General features: G+C 38.4%; 1 pseudogene; it reads right to left on the reverse strand.

The window, feature by feature from the left end:
* Positions 1-9,527: 9,527 nt before the first annotated feature.
* LOC101436658 (PAX-interacting protein 1 pseudogene) lies at positions 9,528-11,326 on the reverse strand (annotated as a pseudogene).
* Between the last annotated feature and the right edge of the window lie 14,469 nt (positions 11,327-25,795).

Below are 25,795 nucleotides of genomic sequence, written 5' to 3' on the forward strand. Positions count from 1 at the left end.
ACGAGAGATACTGGTCTATAATTTTTTTCCCCTAGGATTGTCTTTGTTAGGTTTGGTATTAGGGTAATACTAGCCTCATAAAATGAGATAGAAAGTGTTCTTTCTGGTTCTGTTTCCTGGAAGAGATTATAGAAAATTAGTATCCTTTTTCTGTAAATGTTTGTTAGAATTCACCAGTGAAACTATCTGGCCCTGGTGCTTTCTGTTTTGGTAGGTTATTGTTGATTCCGTTTTTCGATAGTTATAGGCCAATTTAGATGATCTGTTTCTCTTTGTGTGGGTTTTCGTAGATAGTGTTTTCAAGATATTTGTCAATTTCACCTAAATTATCAAATTTATGGGCCTAGAGTTCATAATATTTCTTTATTATCCTTTTAATGTCAGTAGTATTGCTTGTGATGTTCCCTTTTCATTTCTGATATTAGTACTTCGTGTCTTCTCACTTTTTTTCTTGCTTAACCTGACTAGAGGTTTATCAATTTTATTGATCTTTTCAAAGGATCAGCTTTTGGTTTCATTGATTTTCTCTGTTAATTTCCTTGTTTTTAATTTCCTTGATTTCTGCTCTAATTTTTATTATTCTGCTAATTTACATTTAATTTGTTCTTTTTTGAGTTTCCTAAGGTGGGAGCTTAGGGTATTATTTTAGGTCTTCTATTGTAATATATGCATTCAATGGTATAAATTTCACTATAGGCACTGCTTTTGCTGCATTTCATAAATTTTGAGAAGTTATATTTTAATTTTCATTTAGTTCAAAATACGTTTAAATTTCTCTTGTGACTTCTGACTCGTGTTATTTAGAAGTGTGTAGTTTAATTTAGTTTTTGCTTAATGTATTTTGAAACTGTTTTTAGGTATGTCTTTTTAAATTAGGTAGGGCTTCCACTACAATGTTGAATAGGAGTGGTGAGAAGACACATCCTTGTTTTCTTGATGTTTCATACTGTAACGTTTTTCCTTATGACTTTTCTTGTTCAGAACTCTGCTTCACCTGGCATTGTTGTAAAATTTAAGAGAGGTTTAATTATTTGCTTATAGAAAAACCAGGACTCAGGAATGATTTTGAAAAGGAAAACTGATTTATTGACGGCCGGCCGGACTCGGGAGCTTTCTGTTTCAAACCCCAGCCCCGAACAAGATTTTTGAGTTCCTTTTATACAGAGACGAAAGGCCAAATGGTCCTTTTGTTTCAGTTCTCAATAGGCTTGAATTAGCATATATCTTCCACATCCTAGGTAAGCTTTTAGCATGGACTTCATACATTCTAGATAAGCTTTTAGCACATTTGGTTTGCATTTTCCCTTAATATTTAAAGTTTATAGAGTTTGCATTGATAAACTGTTTCCTGGGACTGGAGTCGTTGCCATGGTTACCAAGGGCAGGGCTGCAGCCTCTCACCATCCCACACCCACAAGTCAGGACAGACAGTTTAGGTTAAGGTTATCTCCGAAGAGACAAAGAGCCTCCCACCCATAGCCCACATCATTTCCCCCCTTATGCCGAAGCTTAACTTGCTAAGCTTTGGCATAATTATTGTTGGAGCTCTGAGGTGGATGGCTGTTTGTTGTTTTGATTGATTACCTTACCTATCAATTTTTAGTGTTTTAAGTTTAGAAATTTTCATTCTGGACAGCAGAATCCTGGGACGGGGGCCCCCCTGCAGTCATCCTAGGGCCACTGGCACTCACGTGGATTTCCAGTCAGGCTCCAGAGCCATCTATTAATTTTGTTTTACCCTTAAAGAGTTTATACCTTTAATCTTAAAGGGGTGCTGAAGGGAGATAATCTCTTTTCTGTAACTGCTTCCTGCTGGCCATGGGCTGTAGTCATTGCTTAACAAGGTGTAAAACTCTTATTTTATTTTAACTGGAGGAAGATGATGGATCTGACATTCTGTATGAAGTTGGATGAAGTTTTCATATGGTTAATAAGATGTTCACTCTGGAAGAAACAAACTTAATTTAAAAATTGGAATACCCATTTTTAAAAGAGGACATTACAGAGGTAGACAAGGTTAGGTGCTTATGAAGATGGCACCCCTTTTTAAAAGCTGGTGGGAACAGTATATATATATATTTTTTCTCTAAGGTATTTTAGAGAGAAATTGCAATAAATACTTAGCTTTGTTTTGAAGACACATTTCAGGCTGTTTAATAATTGGCACTCGTGTTCTGTTAGATGCTCCTGGTGAACTGGTACCTTTTGGAGAGTTGGGTTCATTCAGGATTAGTGCACTAAGATGGAAATTTTCTTAGTTTTTAGCTGTGGGAGTGGATCAGAACTACAGAACAAAGGTTTTTTTTTTACATTTCAGTTTTAATTGTACAATTTCTGGTAATTTTGACTGTTTAATAGGTGTCCCATTATTAGCAAGCAAGCTTCATTTTTGCTACACAGTAGAATACACTGGAATAGTAAGTTGGCTGAGCCTGGATAAAACCGTTGCTTATTTTATAGACATGTTTATTAATTATTTAGAAAATAAAGTTACCAGAAATTTAACATATCTAATATACTTCTGTACCAGATCCAGAATAGAAAAGATAATGTTATAATTATTAGGCGTATATTTAGTACTGGATAAAAGTACAGTACTTTAATATTAATTAATGCATTAGGATTCTGAGTTGCAATGAATAGTTTTAAATTTCAGGATTGTAATATTTTACATGTTATCTCTCCATGGGAGCAGGCCATAATGCCAATTGTGTTTAAGTTTTACTTACACTATCCTGGAATCATGGCTCCACTTAGCATGTTCTTCACAGTGAGCAAGTCGCAGCATTGTTGATCCTAGAGAGAGTTTCTAGTATTCTACCAGCCTGGTGCATAGTGCTCTCTGGCCCTATGGAACAGTGCCAATCTGGAGGCGATATCCATTGTACTGTTGGCTGTAGTGAGTCATCACTGGCTGCTGCAGGAGCTTGAAACTGCAATGTAGTTTCCATCGACTTCAGGAGCAGAACCAGAGGCTGATATAGCAAATATTTCTAATTGAGGGGTCAGTGACCAGCCTAGCCAGTAACTCACATGGAGAGGCAACCTGTAATGTATTCAAGGCCTGGTTTGAATGCACAAAAGAGTTTGACAATGTTAAAGTTTATTCCTTGTTTTTATATATATTTTAAACAATTTAATGCAACACATCATATATCAATTGACTGTTTACTTATACAATTTTACCATTAAGATAATAGTAGGTATTTTACTTTAGTAATAGAGGGAAAAAACTATATTTCATTGTTAATTTGAAAACAGATTCCCAATAGAATCAAGATAACTTTTTATTACTACTTACTTAAATATGCACCTTGCTGTGGCCTTCGGACAGGTTTTATTATCACGAAGTTGTTCTTTGCCACCAATACCAATCCAAGTTTTTAGTTAGCAATGACTTCTAGAACTAGAACTCTTTAAACATTTTCAGTTTGGAAGATGTTTTACAAACTCTTTATAATTGACTACAACCACATTGACTAGTTACCTTATGTTTAAATAAACTTATTAAATTACAATTACAAACCAAAGAAATTTATTTATTTAAGAGAGCATATCTACAATCTTTTTTCTTTAGCTTACTTTTATTAATGTGAACTTACAATTTTTATTACTCTAAAGATTTTGTACATAGAATGTTAATTTAGTTTATAAATTAATTATGGGAGATTACACTCAAGCTAAATAAAATTGAAACCATTATAGATTATGCAAGGAATGTTGTCTTCTTTTCTCTGCAGGAAGCTAAAACTTTTTTTTTTTGTTTGTTTAAGTTATGAAAATGAATAATTTTTAAAAGCATACTGACTACCAGTTTTCAAAACACATTACACAATTACCTAATTTGTTTAATCATAATCCAGGAAAGATTTTTCCATACTTTTTATGGACTTTACTTACTGAAATTTGTCAACAGAGCCACAAATTACCTTTATTTTATGGCTGACAAAAGGTTTAAACTGGGAAATTACAGGGCAAACTGATTTTTAATTCCCCAGCTTAGTAGATAGGTTTAATCTGCCAAACCTAGTCTTGCCTTCAAAGCTCTTGCAAAGAGGAGGCCCTCTCCCGATAGTTCCTATAATCAGATTTTTATATGACTTTTTCATCCTGCTTAGTCTAATTTGGGCTCTAAGAATATTTATTCACATATATAAGTGCATATTTAATTTTTAACAATTTGAATAGAGCTTTTAAGAATTTTTATTTGTTAATTTGGTATTATCCTGATGTCTGAAGACATACACTGAGCAAATGGGCAGACACAAATAGACACAGAAACACAACTCCTTGATATTACTTATAATTTACATTATTTTATATACTGTTTAGCTTAATTTGGGTTCCAGAAATATATATTACTCATATAACTGCATATTTAATCTCAACAATTTGAGCAAATAGGCAGACATGAGTAGTTTGACACAAAACATAACTTTATTTAAAACTCTCATTTTTTTTTTACAAAAAAGTGTGACTGCAAAACATTTCAACGACTCCTGAAACTTTTCTTAATTTACACTATGACTGTGCAGTTTTACACTATGACCATGCAGTTTTACACAAGAATTTTGTTTCTTAACTAATGGCTTATAACCAAAATGTTCCCAATGCTTTAGTACCATTTTCTTTTGTTTCAGAACCATATATCTTACTTTGAATTTAGCAGAATTTTGATAAGCAACAAGATTAATTCTATGTATATTTACCGAGGCTATTTGAAGTCTCAGGGAAACTGGTTTCTCTCATGAATTGCCACTTTTAGGAACACTGAGAGTCAAGGCAGGAGACTTCCTCCCCCCCCCCCCCCCCCCCCCGTCCCTCCCGTCCTTGGGAGTTATAAAACTGCAGTGGTTGTTAAACCCAAGGGCTAAGAATTCCACCAGGCAGCAATTTAGTTTACACTTGGATTCATGAGAGAAAGCAGGGGTGCTAATACCAGTAGGACAGGAGACAGGGATATCTCAGCTCTTCTCTGGACTGTAGGGGCAGAAGCTGTTATGAAATAACCATAGGCAAAGGCAACGGCTTGAGGCTAGGCTTGAAGTAACCATAAACGAAGGTTAGTTTAGAATTTATACTTACAATAATAGTTTCAGGCTAAATTCACCCAGTTATAATTTCAGTTGTTATCTTTCCACTGTTTTATAATATAAATGCATCTATAAATGATCTTTACTCTTAGTTACAGTTTTTATTAATTTTTTAACCTTAAGGTGAATTGGATACCTTTATTAATTAAGCTACAAGAATTTTATTACTAACAATTCTGTGAAGTCCTGCCTTTTTTTAGAAATGGAACAAATTCTCATCTGCAAGTTATGCATTTAATTCACCAACAAGAGAGTATTGGCATTTAAAGATTGATTTTAAACTACGTTTTTACCTTTTTACCGTGAATTCTTAGGTGTCAGCTGCTGACAAAAGCCAAACATAGATTCCAAAGTGGTGTTTCATTCTTTTTTTTTTTCTTCCTCTATACTCTCACAACCCTGAAGTTCCCAGCCAGACCATTGAAAAGGGTATCAAGTGATTAGAGGTCTATTGTTTCAAGCGATAGCCTCCTTTCTTTAGACAAGTTTACAGTTCTAGTCTTATGAAGGGAGATCCCATCTGAGTCCAGATTCATCACACATAAACACCATTTCCAAAGAGGGGCCATCTGCCCTGGTAGTTAACCCCATCGGCCATGACCATAACTCCCATGGGTCTCTTTAGCCCTCAAAGGAACCAATATCTGGGGGTTGTATCTGCTTTATCTGTCTCTCTGACTCTGCTCAGTTGTGCATGAGGGCAAACCTTCTGCCAGCCTCCAGACTCTTTTTTAGAAACTCGTAGCCATATAAACTCATTTCTCCTTTCCATTTCCCCCTTACTTTAGGTCAAACAGCATTTTAAAGTCATGGTATTTTATGTAGACATGGATATTCTGCTGATCCGCATTGAACCTTCCGTATAAGGTCATTTTCCAGTTGCATCTGGACTCAGATGGGATCTCCCTTCATAAGACTTTCATGCTAATGTGCTGGAGGTGCAGTTAATGTTGGGGTTTAAGATATATTTAGGGGATTTGAATCTCTGGACTGACAATGTGATAGCCAGATCCTGAGCCTCAACAGACTCCAGCACCTACAATCTGATTTATTGGACTTACCACACTCAGCTAAGATGGAGGTGAAGAAGGACAACCACCACACCATGGAGCCTAGAGTGATTACAACTGAAAATGGGAGGATTGCATCCAGCATCCAGGTGGAATCTGAGCCTCCTCTTGACATAAAGGTGCAATGGACACAACCAATCCAGTGTCCACATAGAAGAGGTGGCATTGGATTGGGAAAAGTGGACATAATGGACAAAGGGTATGGGGAAAGGCAGGAAGAGATGAGAGGTGGAGGCGTCTTCGGGACATGGAGCTGCCCTGGATGGTGCTTCAGAGATAATCACCGGACATTGTAAATCCTCACAGGGCCTACATGATGGAATAGAGGAGAGTATGGGCCATGATGTGAACCAATGTATATGAGGTGCAGAGGTGCCCAAAGATGTACTTACCAAATCCAATGGATGTGTCATGATGATGGGAACAAGTGTTGTTGGGGGGGGGGAGAGGGGGGGGTGGGGGGGTGGGGTTGAATGGGACCTCACATATATATTTTTAATGTAATATTATTACAAAGTCAATAAAAAATAAAAAAATTAAAAAAAAAATAAACATTTTAGAATAAAATAAAAAAAATAAAAAATAAAAAAAAAACATTTTAAAGTATTTTTACAGTCTTACAGACAGAGAGATTCTTAAAAGTAAAGAACCTGGGGAGAAAGTGAATGTATTTTTGGCTTTTGGCACCCTAGGGAGAGAACTTTACTGCATTTATTTTGATTCTGCTTTTCATCCCCTTCACTTCCCCCCCTTCCAGGCAGTCGGGTGCACAACAATCAAAAAGGCTTATGAATAGAAGGTGTGGACTCACTGGAAAGGGGCAAGCTGCTCCCCCCTTTCCAGCTTTCTGCCAAAATGGGCAGACAGAACTTAACTCAAATTCTGCACTCCTCCGGGGACCCAGCCACCCTGTTAGGTTGAACATTAAGCTCTTTAAAAGTTGAGAAGACTTGCTTTTCTTAAACAACCAAGGACACGATAAGGATAAAGCACAAGAAGCTACTTTGATAAACAGACTTTTTGCTCTGTGTATTGATTACTTAGGAGAAAATTCTGTAACTTTCTACTAAAACAAACTAATGGTTTAAGGAACTTTGGCACTTTAACAGAGAACAAAATTTTAGTTTTGCATCAGTATACTATTTGATATTAAGGCTTTTAAAACTTTATGGATAGACCCCTTAAATCTTACCCAACTTTTACCATAAAAATTCCTTTTCCACGAACCTTCTGTACTTTCTGTATTTATTCAGCTTTTGTCCCATATTTTCCTCTTTCTTAATAACCATTGTTTTCTCTTAATAAAAAGAAAAGCATATACCATATACCTTACATATTTAAGTTACCAAATTGATTTGGAAACTGTCTCTGAGCAAACTTCTTAAAACATAAAATTACCATTAACACTAAACAGTTGTCAGAGTAATGAGTCAATCTGGTTATATGCAAACATAACTTTTCATTTTAAACACCTACTAGAATGCTCTACCAGAACATCGATAGCTCATAGGGGATGGTTTTGATGGTTTTTAGAAATATATGCCTTTTTTTAGTTTACTATTTTATCAGTTCTTCAGAGAGCTATATTATGAAACATTAACAAGGACATATTTCTGAATAGTTTTCTGGAAGCAAGTTGACAGGAGAGGCTGGCTGCTCTGAGAGCTAAGCCATGACTGAATTGCAGGCTTACAAAACAACCAGCATTTTTCTGTTTTTTCCCCCTCTTTTACTTTCATAGAGTTATGCAGTTAAAAAGTTACTAAACTTTAACAGCACTAATTTTATTAGTGCTGCTATCTTAGTGTTGCTTTCCAGGCCCAATTAGAATTAACATGGAAACAAAACAGAGAACAGTACTGTTGTTAAATTTTTCTACTTCTCCAGCAGTTAAACTAATTCCACCAGCCTCCAGTAGTCATGCCATTCAGGTGGCAGGGGATTTGTGGAGTTGCTACTGTAATATTTTCCTTATCTCAGTTAATTCTTTAGCAGAATGTTTTCTTACAAGCATGAGTTCACTGACAAGTGTCCTGTTTAGCGCTTCTGCTTGTGTGGGATGTTCTATCTGCGGTTAAGCCTTTCTTTGCACAAGCAGTTTATCATGATTTAAAAATTCTTCTTTAGTTTCTACATCTGAATCACTATCTCTTTATCTAGTTGCTCAGACACACCTTCCATTAAGGCAGAGGTGGAAGTCTGCAAATTCCTTTCTAGCTTTAACTCTTCTGAGCAGTGGATTTCTTTAATTCCTTGAGACAATCTGCTGTAGCTAACCATACCATCCCTAGCAACAGCTGGCCAACTGCTATAGCACGGTGCCTGAATTCTTTATGAAACTTTATGATCTTTTGTTCTTGCAGCATGCAGTCTGCTCCCATCAATGTTTTTGCCCACAACAGTCAAGCAAGTGGGCAGCCCCATGTTCTCTTGGCCTTCCCCACTTGTCTAGGTGGGCAGCCACTCCTCCCCACCTGCACATTATAGGACAAGTCAGGATTTTTCCCACAGATTCTCCCTTCTTGGAGTTCATGCCCACCACTGCCAGTGGTCCTTCAGTCTCCTGGCTGGCTCACCAATTGTTTCAGCCCAGCTTTGAAGGGCACAGGTTGGGGCAGCCATAAGACCAAAGAATATACCAGGCAAATGATTAGACACCAGCTTTATTGGGACTTATGAAAAGGAGAGATTTTTTGATGGCGGCAAGTAGAAAAATGAATTTAGCACTCTGCAAAGAAGTAAGGAAAGGAGGGGGAATTTAAGGGTCTCAGGACAAAGACATTCCATAGGGTATGAGAACAGAGTTTCTGCAAGTTACATGAGGTACACAAACCAGGCGTTTGGTGATGTTATCGCAGAAAGGGAGTATACAGCCTTGAGGGGATTAAAGTTTGCCATAGACCTGTTACTTTTTAACTAGTAAGTGTCCAGGTTATGCCGGGCAGCTAAGTGCTTCAGGCTGTTTCTTTTTTTTTTTTTCAGATTTATTTTTTATTTTATTTCTTTCCCCTTCCCCTCTCCCCCCAGTTGTCTGCTCTCTGTGTCCATTCACTGTGTGTTGTTCTGTGACCGCTTCTATCCTTATCAGCGGCACGGAAATCTGTGTTTCTTTTTGTTGTATCATCTTGTTGTGTCAGCTCTCCATGTGTGTGGCGCCATTCTTGGGCAGGCTGCACTTTCTTTTGTGCTGGGCGGCTCTCTTTATGGGGTGCACTCCTTGCGCGTGGGGCTCCCCTACCCGGGGGACACCCATGGGTGGCATGGCGCTCCTTGTGCACATCAGCACTGCACATGGGCCAGCTCTATCCTGGTCAAGGAAGCCCGGGGTTTGAACCGCCGACCTCCCATGTGGTAGGCGGACGCCCTATCCGTTGGGCCAAGTGTGCTTCCCAGGCTGTGTTTCATTTAAGAAGGGGGCATCTTGGTTCCTTGGCTCCCACAGTATCCTCCACTCTTTGGCTTTTTCATACTTTAATCCAGTTGGTTCTTTACGGATGAGGACTGTGTTGCTGTAGCACAGATAACTTGTATATTTGGCATCTGCCAAGTAAGCCCTTAACTTTAGCTCATCTTTGTCACTATCAACAAATCCCATCTTGGAAATGATATGCTGTGAACATGACTTTCCTCTTGATGGAAATGCCACTGGACATTGAAGGGCACTGCATTTGACCAATGTGCAGTGATACATTTCTTTCTTTCTCTTATTGTCTGTGCATACCTACTAATGACTTGACTTTCACACAGGAGGTATGTACATCTACTAGTGAACGTAGGGTCCACAGTGCCACCATGTGCTTGAATTACCCATTTCCAGTGGCCAGCAGTTGCTTATCAGACATCTGCTCTGGGTAATCCACAGTAACAAATACATGTCCCAGTAAGAAGCCACCTTCTGGAATCTCTACTGCTGAATCATGTCCAAAAAGCTAATGATGCTGTAACTGTGACTGCTGGTAGTGGTAGGTGCTGTTTGGGTTGCTAAGGTAGAACCTGATGCTGTAGTGTCTGGGATATTTGACATAAGTATTGTGCTGTTTGACTTTCCATTTGTTGTTGCTGACACTGTTGGTGTAGGGGTTGTAGTTGCTGCTGCTCTAATTGCTGCTGCTCTAACTGTGCTAACTGTAAATGTAGTTACTGCTGCTGTTGCAACTGATGTACCTGTTGTTTGAAGGCTATGCTGTTGCTGGAATGGCTGTAGCTGTTCAGGGAGATGCAACTCTTGCTGTGGAAACTGATGTTGATAGACTAGCTGCTGGTCCTGCTGGTGTTGTTGTGAAAACTGATGTGATTGTTGCTGGGGCTAAGATTGTTGCAAAATCTGTTGCTGCTGGAGCTACTTAAACTGCTGGGATTGAAGATGTAAAACTGGGTGGTATTGCTGCTGCTACTGTTGTTGGGTTTGATGCTGCTGTTGTAACATGGGTCTACTTTTACTTGGCTGAACAGCACTACATTTGCATTTGCATGTCCTTGCTGGCAGTGATTCATCTACTTTTCTAAATTTTTTGTAGGTGCTGAAAGAGACTGCAAGATATGTGCTACATTTGATGGTTGGTTAATCTACTGAATGTCAGTATATTTAGTAATATTTCTCAATGTCCACACAGCTGGACTCCAAGTAGCTATTATTTCTGATCTTTCAGAGCTTTGGAGATTTTGTCCCAAAGCCATTAAATTACTCAGGCTATCAGGAGGCAAATGTTACCTTGTGGTGGCACAGTGGTGCATAAATTAATCAATCCAGGCTCCTTTCTTTGAGGTAGTCTGCACTTTGCTGCAGTTAACTGTGGGACTTCAACTGGGGTCCAGTTTAAATTTCTTGTTTTTCAGGTGTTGAATCTGAAGAATCATCAAATATTAACTCCCCTTTTGATTTTTCAGTGTTTGCTTTGGGGAAAACTGTTGCTCACCTGAAGGAAATCCTTCTTGAGAACTGGCTGGGCTCGATTTTTCTTCTCTACTACCCTCAATTTGAGAATCTTGTTCCTTATTTTCCATCTCCTCCTCTTCTTCTTCCTTTTCATAAATAATGAGATGAGGATGATAAAATATTTCATCCTTTTTAGTTTTATCAGATACAAAATCCAGACCCCAGTCAGGTGTCACAATTTTTATATTTGCTTACTGAAAAGCACATTTGTATTTTTCCTTTGCCATATACAGCAAACTTCTACTTTAAAGATTCAGTGCACTATGGCAAAGACCAATAAAGAAGGATGGTCCAACAATGAGCCCTTGATACTGATGACTATGCTTATGAGTCTGTGTGCCTGAAATATGAACTAGGCCTAGAGCTGCAGGGTACCTAAGATTGACCTCCTGAGAGCCTCCATGTTGCTCAAATGTGGCCACTCTCTAAGCCAAACTCAGCATGTAAATGCATTACCTTTCCCCAACTTGGTACATGACTCCTGGGGATGAGCCTCCCTGGTGCTGAGGAGATGCTACTAAACACCAGCTGATGATGTACTGGAAAAAGACCTTGAACAAAAGGGTCAACCCAGACCAGCAGAATATCTCAGCCTACGTGTAATATCAGGTGTTAAAAACTGCTTTTTGACCTTGAATAAAAGGGGGAAATGGAAAGGACAAATAAGTTTATATGGCTTTGAGTCTCCAAAAAAGAGTCAGGAGGTCATCAGAGGGGTCACACTTATGTATGCCTCAGCCAGGTACCAGAGACAGCCAAAGTAGATACAAGCCCAGGTACTGGTTCTCCTGAGTGCTACAGAGACCCACAGGTTCTATGGTTATGGCAGATGGCTCTAGAGTTCAGGGCCATGTCAGTTGGCCCTACTTTGGAGTTTGTGTTCGTTGTTCCTGAGTGGGATGGAGTTGGACTCCATGTGACCTTTCTACACATGCGTCTTCTGTTACTTTTAACTGACCTATGGTTGGGGCTGGGGTTGGTGTATACTCAGGAGACCTGAACACTGGACTGTCCATGTGACAGCCAGGCCCTGAGCCTCAGCAGACTTGCAACTCCTACCATCTGGTTTATTGGACTTGCCCCGGCCAGCTAACAGGGAGGTGAAGAGGGTAAACCACCACACCAGGGAGCTGAGGGTACCTATAGCTGCAAGCAGGAGAAATGCATCCATCATCCATGTGGAATCTAAGCCCCCTCTTGATATAGAGGTGGAGTGGACATAACCATCCCAGGGTCCACAGGATGGAGGAATAGAGTATGGATTAGAGTGGACTTGCTGATAGTCTTCTATGGAACTATTGTGGTTAGTAATGGAAGAAATTGTGGCATTGATATGGAGAAAGTGGCTACGGTACCTGCTGAGGGTAGGGAGAGGGAGGAAGAAATATGATGTGGGGCATTTTCAGGACTTTGAGTTGTCGTGGGTGATACTGCCGGGACAGACGCTGGACATTGTATGTCCTGCCATGACCCATTGGGTGGACTGGGGGAGAGTGTGAACTACAGTGTGGACCAATATCCATGTGGTGCAGTGGTGCTCCAGAATGTATTCACCAAATGCAGTAAATGTCCCATGATGATGAGGGAGGTTGTTGATGTGGGAGGAGTGGGGTAAGGGGAGTGGGGGGTATATGGGGACCTCATATTTTTTTAATGTAACATTTTAAAAAAAATAGAGAAAAAAAGATTCAGTGCACTAAGATGAAATAAAATGATGACAATGTTAATTCAAATTGAAAAAAAAAAAAAAGAGAAAGCAGTGCCCAATGCATTGGAACATGGACTAGTTAAGACTTTTTATTATAAATATAAAAATATTTAGTTGTCAAATAATTTTCAAATTTTTTTCACAAATAATTTTCAAAAATCGTCCACAGGAGAAAAAAATTTGATTTCCATAGAACACTGGTTGGCAAACTTTAATATACACCAGAATCACCTAAAGAGCTCAATAAATCAAATTGCTGGGATCCAAGGTTCTGATTTAGTAAATCTGGAGTGGGGCAGGACAATCTGAATTTCTAATAAGTCTCCAGGTGATACTGATGCTGTGATCTGGGGACCATATTTAGTATAAGAACCATACTTTTATCAAGATAAATTTAGTTTTGACATGTTCTAGATTGAGAATGAAATGTGTTGAAAACCTCACCAAATGCATTTTTGTTTGTTTTTTTGAGGTACCAGGGGCTGGGAATTGAACCCAGGACCTTGCATGTGGGAAGCCACATTGGCTTCCCTGAGTTGTTTTTTTTTCATTCATTTTGCTTGTTGTTCATTTTTGTTTTGTTTTGTTTTAAGGAGGCACTGGGAACTGAACCTAGGACCTCCTGTGTGGGAGGTGGGAGCTCAACTGCTTGAGCCACATCCACTCCCCCAGATGCATGTTTATAATTACCCAGCACAAAATTCTTTTGGAAATTGCAAAGGGGTCTAGCAATACATTTTTTTCACAAATAAAAGTGAACTGAAGTTTTACTAGATTTTTAAGACTTCAAAAATGTTCTCATTTTCCTTATGAAAAGGAGCCAAATTTCTTTGTATTTGGAAGTTATATTAGTCTCATTATATTAACAATCATCTCACATCCTTGGTGGCATGAAGCTGGATATAAATAATATAATTAATATGATCATATCTTGCAAATGGAATCTAGTAATTTAAAAGATCAAAAAACATATTTGATTACTAGAAATATTTAAATGACACAAAAAAGGAAAATATATATGAAATACTATTTGGACTTTTAAAAATATAATTTATAATCTCTCATTTTTAATTGGTATGTTTACACCATTTACATGTAATTATTGATTAGTTGGATTTAGGTCTGTCATTTTGTTACTGGTTTTCTGTTTGTCCCCTAAGGTTCCTTGCCTCTTTTTTCCTTTCCTGCCTTCTTTTGAATTATTTGATTTCCTTTATAATTCCATTTTAATATATCTATTGGATTTTTTACTGCCTCTTTGAAATTTTTTTTTTAGTGGTTGATACTGTGATTACAATACACTCACTTATCTACTCATAATCTACTTAGAATTAATATTTTTGCACTTCAAATATAATGTAAAATCTTAAAACCACATTGGTTTATTTGCCTCCCCCATTTTTTTTAGATTCCTTTTTTATTTATTTCTCCCCTACCCTCCCCCCCAGTTGTCTGCACTCTGTGTCCATTCGCTGTGTGTTCTTCTGTGTCTACTTGTATTCTTGTCAATGGCACCAGGAATTTGTGTTTCTTTTTGTTGTGTCATCTTGCTGCATCATCTCTCCGTGTGTGTGGTGCCACTCTTGGGCAGGCTGCACTTTTTTTTACGAGGGGACAGCTCTCCTTATGGGGCACACTCTTTGTGCATGGCATGGCACTCCTTGTGCACATCAGCACTGCGCATAGGCCAGCTCCACACGGGTCAAGGAGGCCCTGGGTTTGAACCCCAGACCTCCCATGTGGTAGGTGGACACTCTATCAGTTGCGCCAAATCCACTTCCCTCCCCCATTTTATATTGTAATGGTCATTTGTATTTCATCTACATACCTTGAAAATCCCATCAGATGATGTTATAATTTTTGTTTTCAATAGGAATAAAGGACTTGTGAAGCACAAAATAGTTTATTTTTAACAATGCTTACCATTTTTGTTGCTCCTACTTCATTCCTTCCATTCCAACTTTTCCTGTTAACATTTCCATTCAAAAACTTTGGAAAGTTGCTCCCACTTCATTCCTTCCATTCCAACTTTCCTGTTAACATTTCCATTCAAAAACATTGCAGGTCCACTAGCAATGGATTCTCTTAATTTTTGTTCTTTTGAGAATGTCTTTATTTTGCTTTATTTCTGAAGTATATTTTCATTGGATATAGAATTCTGGGTTGACCATTCCTTTCCTTAGCACTTCACACACTTTTTTCCTGTCTTTTGGCCTCCATTTTTTCTGATGAGAAACATGCAGTCATTCAAATCATTGTTTATTTGAATGTAGTGTGAGCTTTTCTCTGGTTCTGCCAAGACTTTTTCTCTTCATTTAGCTCTTTGTTTTTCAGCAGTTTGGTGTATGATGTGCCCATGCATGGTTTTCTTTGTTTATCCTGTTTAGGGTTTGCTGAGCTTTGTGAATCTGTTTATGTCCTTCACCATGTTTGAGAAGTTTTCAGTTATTTATGCTTGCAAATTTTTCCAAATATTTTTTTGTTTCTAAGGTAGAGATATTACAGCAGTAGTTGGTTGATGGAAAGAACTTACACAAAAGAGAAAAACTTATAGTATAGAAGAAGGGAAGAATTTCCTGAATAATTACTTAAATAAGATGACATAGAATAAAATCTAGTGTACATTTGGTTATAAAAGTATTATAATAGAAATTGTTTCACAAGCAGAAAACATGTAAAACAGTGTTAAAATTTGAGCAAAAAAGTGTTCTGTATCTATTTTTAAAAATCTAGTGTACAAATAGAGGGACTGACCTTTGCTAGGATTACAGTCAGTTTATCCCTAGTAACTAGAGAGAAGATAAAGATGCTGGTAGATAGGTAGATTTGGCTTTAGGAGCTTTTGAAATTTCTCTTCTGATTGCTTTCTATTTTTCACTGAAACAGAAAACAAGATGATGAGCTGAGATAATGATGAGGAAGGATGTTGAGAATTGGAGAGAAAGGAGAAATGAAATAATTGTTTAGGACAGGGCTCCAGCAAATTTGGCCTGTAGGCCAAATGTGGCCTGCCACTTCTTTTGTAAATAAAGCTGTATTGGAACACAGCCACTCCCACTTGTTAACATCCTGTTTCTGGCTCCATTTGCACTGCAGTGTTAGAGTTGGGGAGTAGTAACAGAGATTGTATGGCTTGCAAAGCCTAAAATATTTACTATCTAGCCCTTTTCAGAGGTTTGCTTACACTCAATCCAGTATACAGGAAGAATGAATGGAATGTGGTCTTAGAAATTGGAAACATAAATGATATTATTACTATTTTTTACGGTTTGAAGGTATCCTTGACAAAAGACAAATGTATTAAGCTGATTCTGCTGGGTGGACACCAGGACCGGTAGTATTGATGAATAGCAGAGCACTTCCATGCATGCTGTATTAGTCAGCCAAAGGGGTGCTGATGCAAAATACCAGAAATTGGTTGGTTTTTATAAAGGGTATTTATTTGGGGTAGGAGCTTACAGATACAGATCTTGTTGGAGCAAGATGGCTACCGATGTCTGCGAGGGTTCAGGCTTCCAGGGTCTTGCTTCTGTCTGGTTTCAGGGTTCCTCTGTTCCTGGGGCTTCGGCTTAAGGCTTCAGCATCAAACTCCAACATCAAACTCCAACCCAACTCTGTCCTTTGCCATCCCCTTTATCTATGAGTTCCCACCCACCAAAGGGTAGGGACTCAATGCCCTACTGGCACAAGAGGTTTACATGATTACTTAATCAAGCAGACCTCTGAATCCAATGTAATCTAATATGCCCAAAGGAAAAAATCAGTTTACAAACATAATCCAATGTTTCGTTTTGGAATTCATCAATAATATCAAATTGCTACACATGCCATCTTGGAAGAACTGCTTTTTATAGCACAGTTAGAAAGCTTGTTCAGAAATTCAAGGATGTAGGTAATGTTTTGGACAAATCCCATTGTAGATATCCATCTGTTTCTAATGAGGTGAAGGAAATGATGATTGCAAAGGTAATACCCAGCCGACAGAAGTCAACCTGTGTAACATCCAAGGAACTGGGGGTGCCTGGTAGTAGTATTCAAAAGATGCTTAAGAGAAATGTCTTTACTCCATAGACGATGCAGTTCCTCAGATAAGCTGATTCTGACTGTAGTGATGAAGGATGACACATTGAACATATCATGTGATGTTACTGAGCAAATTGTGTATTGTAATATATTAAAAGCGATTAATATGTCTTTTTTTCCTATGTTAACAGACCTTTCGACCACTGTTTATATCAGTGTTATACTGGCAGAACCTTTAGAATCAAAGGAATTTCTTACTGCAATAAAAATACACATAACATGAAACTTGCCATTAGTAACATTTAGTACCTTTACATTGTTGTGCAGCCATCACCACTATCTACTTACAAAACATTTTCATCACCCCAAATGGAACTCCATGTCCATTAATTGGCCACTCCCCATTCTACCCTTCCTCAGCCCCTAAAAACAACTAATCTGCTTTCTGTCTCTATGGATTTGCCTATTCTGGAGATTGCATATAAAACGGATCGTACAATAGTGGATTTTTATGTCTGGCTTCTTCCACTTAGCCTAGTGTTTTCAAGGTTCATACATGTTGTAGTATGTATTAGTATTTCATGCCTTTTTATGACTGAATAATATTCCATTGTATAGATAAGTTACATTTTGTTTACCCATTTATCAGTTGATGTACCTTTGGGTTCTTTCCAACTTTTGGCTAATCTGAATAGTACTGCTATGAATATTTGTGTACAAGTTTTTGTTTGATCATCTGTTTTAAATTCTTTTGGGTAAATACCCAGCAGTGAAATTCCTGGTTCATATGGTAATTCTGTTTGACTTATTGAGGAACTGCCAATCTTTTCCTTGGTGGGTGCACCATTTTATATTCTACCAGAAATGTACAAGAGTTCCAATTTCTTGACATCCTCACCACCTATTACTTTCCTTAAAATTTTTTTTATTATAGCCATTTTATTAGGTGTGAAATAGCATTTAATGTGGTTTTGATTTGCATTTCCCTAATGACTAATGATAGGAACATTTGGACACATTTATATACATTGTATGTATGCCCAGTTGAACTTCCTCCAATGTATCCCCCATCACTGACACCCCACACTAATGATCCTCCCCTGCTATGGTTGTAACCCTTCTGTGATCCAAAACTTCTTCAAAAACGAAGCCAGGAATATTGCCAAATACAATTAATAGGAAAATGAAATAATGATGATAGGTTTAAACATAATAAATAAAATACATAATAATTTAGAAAACTAAAACTAAGATAAAATTTAAAAATTGAGATATTTAAAAATGATGAAAAAATATTAAACATTTTTTGACATTTTGCCTTTCATCAGTGTAATATCTGTTGTCCTGTATGTACAGTGACATTTTCTTCTATTTCTTCCCCAGTGTCTTACTTTTTTCCATTTTGTCTTCAAAGAAGCTTTAGGTCACAGTAAAGTCACACACAGAACACAGAGGACTCCCATATACCCATCATCCTCACCTTTTCCCCCTACCCATATCAATAACCTTTTTATATGTATATGGTACATTTGTTACAACTGATGTTCAGATATTGAAACACAGCCACTAACCATAGTCAATGGTTACATTATGGTCTACCATCTAGACCATGCACTTTTATAAATTTTTGATCAAACTCAACATGGTCTGTATCCATCATTGCCAGATCATGCAGAATACTTCCATTGCCCTATGCAGAATACTTCCATTGCCCTCTAAATACTCCCTCTTCCATCTACTCTATTTCTCCCTCCACCTTGCCTTGGGGCCCATGGCGGCCACCAGTCTTCACTCCTTGAAGGAAAAGATTCATAGTTACTTGCAACAACACTGACGGCTTGCCACACTGGTCTGTCCTCCCCTGTTAGGAACCACCCATGATCTCCAGAGACACCCACCCCTCTGTTTGAGAGTATATCAGTCCTCCCCAGGATGGGAGTCCAACTCCTTCATAATGAGTGGGTCTCCGCATAATGATACAATACACTATGACAAAATGATCTCTCATACATTCTCTAGAAGACTGCCCTAGGTGCACCCTGTCCTGACTGCCCCCCCATCCAACACCCCAAACCAGTAACCCTTTACTGTCATGTTGCCGAAAAGAGCTTTCCCAACTTTGTAGTTTCAACCACATACCCACCAATCCCCATTGTTCATCTGCTTCTTCCTCCAACCCTACCCCAGTTCCATGGACAGTCCTACCCCCCTCCCCACCCTACCCCCTGTCAAACTTGCACAGCCCAACCCAATAGTATCACTACACCCATTTGCACAACTACTTATGTCCACCTTATCACAGATTTTGCCCTTATGGACATTGGCTTGCAACTTTCTTCTCCCTTTCTATTTCCTGTAAACCTATCTTCCAGACTCTAGCTCTCTGAATCTGCTGAATTTGCTTAATGCATATCAGTGAGATCATATAATATTTGTCCTTCAATGCTTGGATTGCTTCAGTCAACATAAGGTCCTCAAGTTTCATCCATGTTTTCCCCTGTGTTAGTACTGTATTCCTTCTTACAGCTGAGTAATGTTCCATTGTATGTATATACAACATTTTGTTTATCCATTCATCTGATGATGGGCATTTGGATTGATTCCAACTTTTGGCAACAATGAATAATGCTGCTATGAACATTGGTGTGCATATATTTGTTTGTGTCCTTGCTTTCAATTCTTTTGGGTATATACCCAGCAGTGGAATTGCTGGATCATATGGCAGGTCTATAGTTAGTTTTTTGAGGAACTGCCAAACTGTCCTCCACAATGGCTGGACCATTCTACATTCCCACCAGCAGTAGATGAGGGTTCCCATTCCTCTACATCATCTCCAACACTTGTAGTCTTCTGTTTTTTTTTAATGACTGCCAGTATATTTAGGTCTTTTATCCATTTTGAGTTAATTTTTATATATGGTATGAGGTAATGATCCAACTTCATTTTGTTGTATGTAGCTATCCAGTTGTCCCAGCACCATTTGTTGAAGAGACTGTCTTTTCCCATTGAAGTGTTGCAATCCCTGGTTTGAAAATCAATTTACCATAAATGTGAGGGTTTATTTCTGAGCTCTTATTTCTATTCCATTGATCTATATGTTTATTCTTATGCCAGTTCCATGTTGTTTGATTACTGTAGCTTTGTAGCAAATTTTGAAATCAGGAAACATGAGTTGTCCAGTTTTGTTCTTATTTTTCAAATTGGTTTGGCTATGCCAGAATCACTTGGAATTCCATATGAATTTTAGGGTCAGTTTTTCTGGTTCTGCAAAAAAGACCATTAGGATTTTGATAGCAATTGCATTGACTGTGAACATCACTTTGGGAAATATTGCCATCCTAATATTATTGATTCTTGTGAGATATGAATACAGTGTATCTTTCCATTTATTTAGGTTTTTAATTTCTTTCAGCAATAGTACTGTTTTGTGGTGTTGAGTGTACATGTGTTCTGTGTACAAGTTGTGTGCTTCCTTTCTTTTAAAATTTATTCTTAAGTATTTCATTCTCTTTGATGCTATTGTTTTCTTAATTTCCTTTTTGGGTTGTTCATTGCTATTATATAGACATACACCTGATTTTTGCATGTTGATTTTGTATCCTGCAACTTTGCTGAATTTGTTTATTAGTTCTAATAGTTTTTCAGTGAATGCTCACGATTTTCTCTCCATAGGATTAGTCATGTGAATAGAGATAGTTTTATGTCTTCCTTTCTAATTTGGGTGCCTTTTATTTCTTTTTCTATCTAAATACTTTGGCTCAGACTTCTAGTACATTACTGCAGAGCAGTGGCAAAGTGGACATCTTTGTCTTATTCCTGATCTTTGGTGGAAAGCTTTCATCTTTGAATATAAAGTTAGCTGTGGATTTTTCATAAATGTCTTTTTTCATGCTGAGGAAGCTCCCTTCTATTCCTAGTTAATTGAATGTTTTTATCATGAAGATGTGTTGGAGTTGCTAGGTGATTTTTCTGTTGATTGAGATGATCATGGATGTATTAGTCAGCCAAAGGGGTGCTGATGCAAAGTACCAGAAATTGGCTGGCTTTTATAAAGGGTATTTATTTGGGGTAGGAACTTACAGTTACCAGACCATAAAGCATAAGTTACTTCCCTCACCAATGTCTATTTCCATGTGTTGGAGCAAGATGGCTGCCGACATCTGTGCGAGTTCACGCTTCCTGAGTTCCTCTGGGCTCAGATCTGTTTTCTCCACAAGGTCAGCTATAGACTATGAGGTTCTCTAGACATTGCCTCCCTCCACAAGGTCAGCTGTGGACTATCAGGTGAATGGGTCTGTCTCTCTCCCTGGGATTTCTGCCATGTCTAAGGAGCTGTCTCTATTCCTCTGTGTTTTTCTCCTGGCTCAGGTCCTCTCTTCCCGGGGCTTGCTTCTCTTTCCTCTGCATGCTGACTTCCTGGGGCTCCAGCTTAAGACTTCATCATCAAACTTCAACATCAAAACTCCAACATCAGAAAACCCTCAACTCTGTCCTTTGTCATGTCTTTTATCTGTGAGTCCCCATCCGTGCCCTAATGACATGGCCAATCAAAGCCCTAATCATTACTTAATCAAGTCCAGGTACAGACCAGATTACAAACATAATCCAATATCTATTTTTGGAATTCATAACTATATCAAACTGCTACACTCCACCCTCTGAATTCCAAAAAGACATTACAATATTTGAAAAAAACCTTAAATGAGTAACAATGTAAGTACTAAATCATATCACAATTATTTTAAAGAAATACAGTTTGTCTTGGGGCAAAGTCCTGTCTGCAATAGACCTATGAAACCTACAGAACAATTTATCTGTTTCCAATACACAAATGGACAGACATAGGATAAACATTTTCATTATAATAAGGAGAATTTGGGAGGGAAACATGAGTCACGGGTCCTCTACAGTTCAGTAAATCTGCAGGGCACCCTCTATTTGATTTCAGTCTGAGAGTCATTCTTAAGATGATGGTTTCTTCTCCTTAGTGCCTTATGGGAACCCACCTTTTCCACATGCTTTCCCAATGGCCATTTTCTTGGTTCCAGCCTCATTTCAGCATCAAACTCCAACATCAAAATTCCATCATCAGAAAACCCTCAACTCTATCCTTTGCCATGCCTTTTATCTGTGAGTCCCCGCCCCTTGGTGGCGTGCCCTAATAACATGGCCCAATCAAAGTCCTAATCATAACTTAATCACACCCAGTTACAGACCAGATTACAAACATAATCCAATATCTATTTTTGGAATTCATAACCATATCAAACTGCTACAATGGGTTTTGTTTTCCCTCCTTCATTCTATAATGGGGTGTATTGCATTGATTGATTTTCGTATGTTGAGTCACCCTTGCATTCCTGAGATAAATCCTACTTTGTTGTGGTGTATAATTCTTTTAATATGCTTTTGGATTCAGTTTGCTAGTTTGTTATGGATTTTTGCATCTGTGTTTGTAAGGAATATTAGTCTATAGTTTTCTTTTCTTGTGGTGGTGTTGTCTGGCTTTGGTATCAGGCTAATGCTGACCTTGCAGGATGAGTTATGAATTGTTCCTTCCTCTCCCAATTTTTTTTTTTTTTTTTTTTTTTTTTGAGATTGAGATGGATTGTTGTTTGGTAAATGTTTGGTAGAATTCACCAGTGAAGGCATCTTGTCTGGGCTTTACCTTGTGGGGATATTTTTGATTACTGATTCAATCTCTTTACTTGTTATAGGTCTGTTCAGATTTCCTATTTCTTTTTGGCAGTTTTGTTAATCTGTGTTTCTAGAAATTTGTACATTTCATCTAGGTTGTCTAATTTGTTAGACAAATTAAAGTTGTTCATAGTATTATCTTAAAATCCTTTTTATTTCTGTATTGCTTGTAGTAATGCCTTCACTTTCTTTCAGAGTTTAGTTATTTCATCTTCTCTCTTTTTTCTTAGTTAAGGTAAAAAAAATAGTCAATTTTATTGCCCTTTTCAAAGAAACAACTTTTGAGTTCATTATTCTGTTTTTCTATTCCCACTTTTGTCTATTTCTGCTCTAATCTTTATTTCCTTTCTTCTGCTAACTTTTGTTTTAATTTGCTCTTCTTTTTCTAGTTCCTTAAGGTATACAGTTAATGATTTGATGTTTCCTTGGGCGTTAGGGTTTTAAAAGCTTCCCAGGTGATTCTACTTATAGGCAAGGTTAAAAATACTGTTCTGCTTGGAGACAGACTAGGTCTAGCTTACTGTCTCTTTAATAGGGCTGCACATTATAAACACCTGATGAACGTTTTGAATTTGACTTGAAAGTGTCATTATGAACTTAAGATATGTTTTATTTTCAAAAAATTTATTTTGTCATTAATCCAGTGCAGTGAGCACCCCAGCACCCAGATGTGGCTTTTAAATTCCAGTCTAAAATGGAATTTAAGGACTAAAAGGACTCAAGGGTCTATGTAGAAATGGCTGATTTTTGGGTCTGGTACAGAGATATACAAGTCATCTCATCATCCCAGAAAGCAAGAGAGTTATCAGAGTCTACTGGTATTGAGTGAAAAGGTCTCAGGAACCAATCTGAAGAGGCACCATTACAGTTGGAACATTTCAAACATCAAAAAGAATAATAACTACAATGGACTGAAATAAATCCGTTATGTTTGAATCCATCAGTTCATAATGGTACAAACTGAAAGAACTCCTTTGTCACCTTTGGGATTCTAGGAAATAGGGATAGCAGGCCTGTGGATAAAAGGAATCTCAAAATATATAACCAAAATATGGCCCTTAATTTTAATTCTGATTCAAACAAACTATGTAAGAATTATGAATCTATAGGGTAAGATGGTAGAGTTGGGATTTCTCTAGGATAGGAACTTTTTATCCAGTAGTAATAATGAGTTCATAAAACCAGCATCATGATGCTCAACAGATAATTTATAGTGCAATATAAACTTCAGAGTGTTTCTAAATTTGGTTAAACAATTATTACTTGAGAATGCCTTCCCCCCAGCGTGGGACATGACACCCGGGGATGAGCCTCCCTGGCAACGAGGGACCACTATCAACTACCAACTGATGATGCAACTGGAAAATGACCTTATACGGAAGGTTCAATGCGGATCAGCAGAATATCCATGTCTACATAAAATACCATGACTTTAAAATGCTGTTTGACCTAAAGTAAGGGGGAAATAGAAAGGAGAAATGAGTTTATATGGCTACGAGTTTCTAAAAAAGAGTCTGGAGGCTGGCAGAAGGTTTGCCCTCATGCACAACTGAGCAGAGTCAGAGAGACAGATAAAGCAGATACAACCCCCAGATATTGGTTCCTTTGAGGGCTAAAGAGACCCATGGGAGTTATGGTCATGGCCGATGGGGTTAACTACCAGGGCAGATGGCCCCTCTTTGGAAATGGTGTTTATGTGTGATGAATCTGGACTCAGATGGGATCTCCCTTCATAAGACTTTCATGCTAATGTGCTGGAGGTGCAGTTAATGTTGGGGTTTAAGATATATTTAGGGGATTTGAATATCTGGACAGACAATGTGATAGCCAGATCCTGAGCCTCAACAGACTCCAGCACCTACAATCTGATTTATTGGACTTACCACACTCAGCTAAGATGGAGTTGAAGAAGGACAACCACCACACCATGGAGCCTAGAGTGATTACAACTGAAAATGGGAGGATTGCATCCAGCATCCAGGTGGAATCTGAGCCTCCTCTTGACATAGAGGTGCAATGGACACAACCAATCCAATGTCCACATAGAAGAGGTGGCATTGGATTGGGAAAAGTGGACATAATGGACAAAGGGTATGGGGAAAGGCAGGAAGAGATGAGAGGTGGAGGCGTCTTCGGGACATGGAGCTGCCCTGGATGGTGCTTCAGAGGTAATCACCGGACATTGTAAATCCTCACAGGGCCCACTTGATGGAATAGAGGAGAGTATGGGCCATGATGTGAACCAATGTATATGAGGTGCAGAGGTGCCCAAAGATGTACTTACCAAATCCAATGGATGTGTCATGATGATGGGAACGAGTGTTGTTGGGGGGGGGGGAGAGGGGGAGTGGGGGGGTGGGGTTGAATGGGACCTCACATATATATATATATATATATATATATTTTTTTTTTTTTTTTAAAGATTTATTTATTTTATTTAATTTCCCCCCCTCCCCTGGTTGTCTGTTCTTGTTGTCTGTTTGCTGCGTCTTGTTTCTTTGTCCGCTTCTGTTGTCGTCAGCGGCACCCGCTTCTGTTGTCGTCAGCGGCACGGGAAGTGTGGGCGGCGCCATTCCTGGGCAGGCTGCTCTTTCTTTTCACGCTGGGCGGCTCTCCTCACGGGCGCACTCCTTGCACGTGGGGCTCCCCCACGCGGGGGACACCCTTGCGTGGCACGGCACTCCTTGCGCGCATCAGCACTGCGCATGGCCAGCTCCACACGGGTCAAGGCGGCCCGGGGTTTGAACCGCGGACCTCCCATATGGTAGACGGACGCCCTAACCACTGGGCTAAAGTCCGTTTCCCCACATATATATTTTTAATGTAATATTATTACAAAGTCAATAAAAAATAAAAAAATTAAAAAAAAAAAAAAAAACAATTATTACTTGAGAATCAGACCAAAGTGATAATGGTAAGAGAATATTGCCTATTTTTTCAGCCTTAACCAATGTTCTGTAAAAAAAATAATTCAGAATAATTTTAACTGAAAGATGAAAGGGAAAGACTCTGGATTCCCTATCCAAGTGGTTAGGGAGGCAGAAGATTAATAGGAAATTAGATAGGGTCAAACAACAAGCATAGGTCTCTGGCAAGAGTATTAGAAGTAAACTAGTTGGTTAAAATCAGATTATGGGTGACACTTCTTTACCTAAAACTATTGCTGTATTAAATCAAGCCTAAGAAATGTTTTCACATCTCTGATATTGGGATATGTTTTCTAGTTGACAGCACCTTGTAACTGATGGTATTTTAAATCACTGTCTCT

This window comes from Dasypus novemcinctus, chromosome 7 (genome assembly GCF_030445035.2).
Source record: "Dasypus novemcinctus isolate mDasNov1 chromosome 7, mDasNov1.1.hap2, whole genome shotgun sequence".
NCBI classification, from domain to species: Eukaryota; Metazoa; Chordata; class Mammalia; order Cingulata; family Dasypodidae; genus Dasypus; species Dasypus novemcinctus.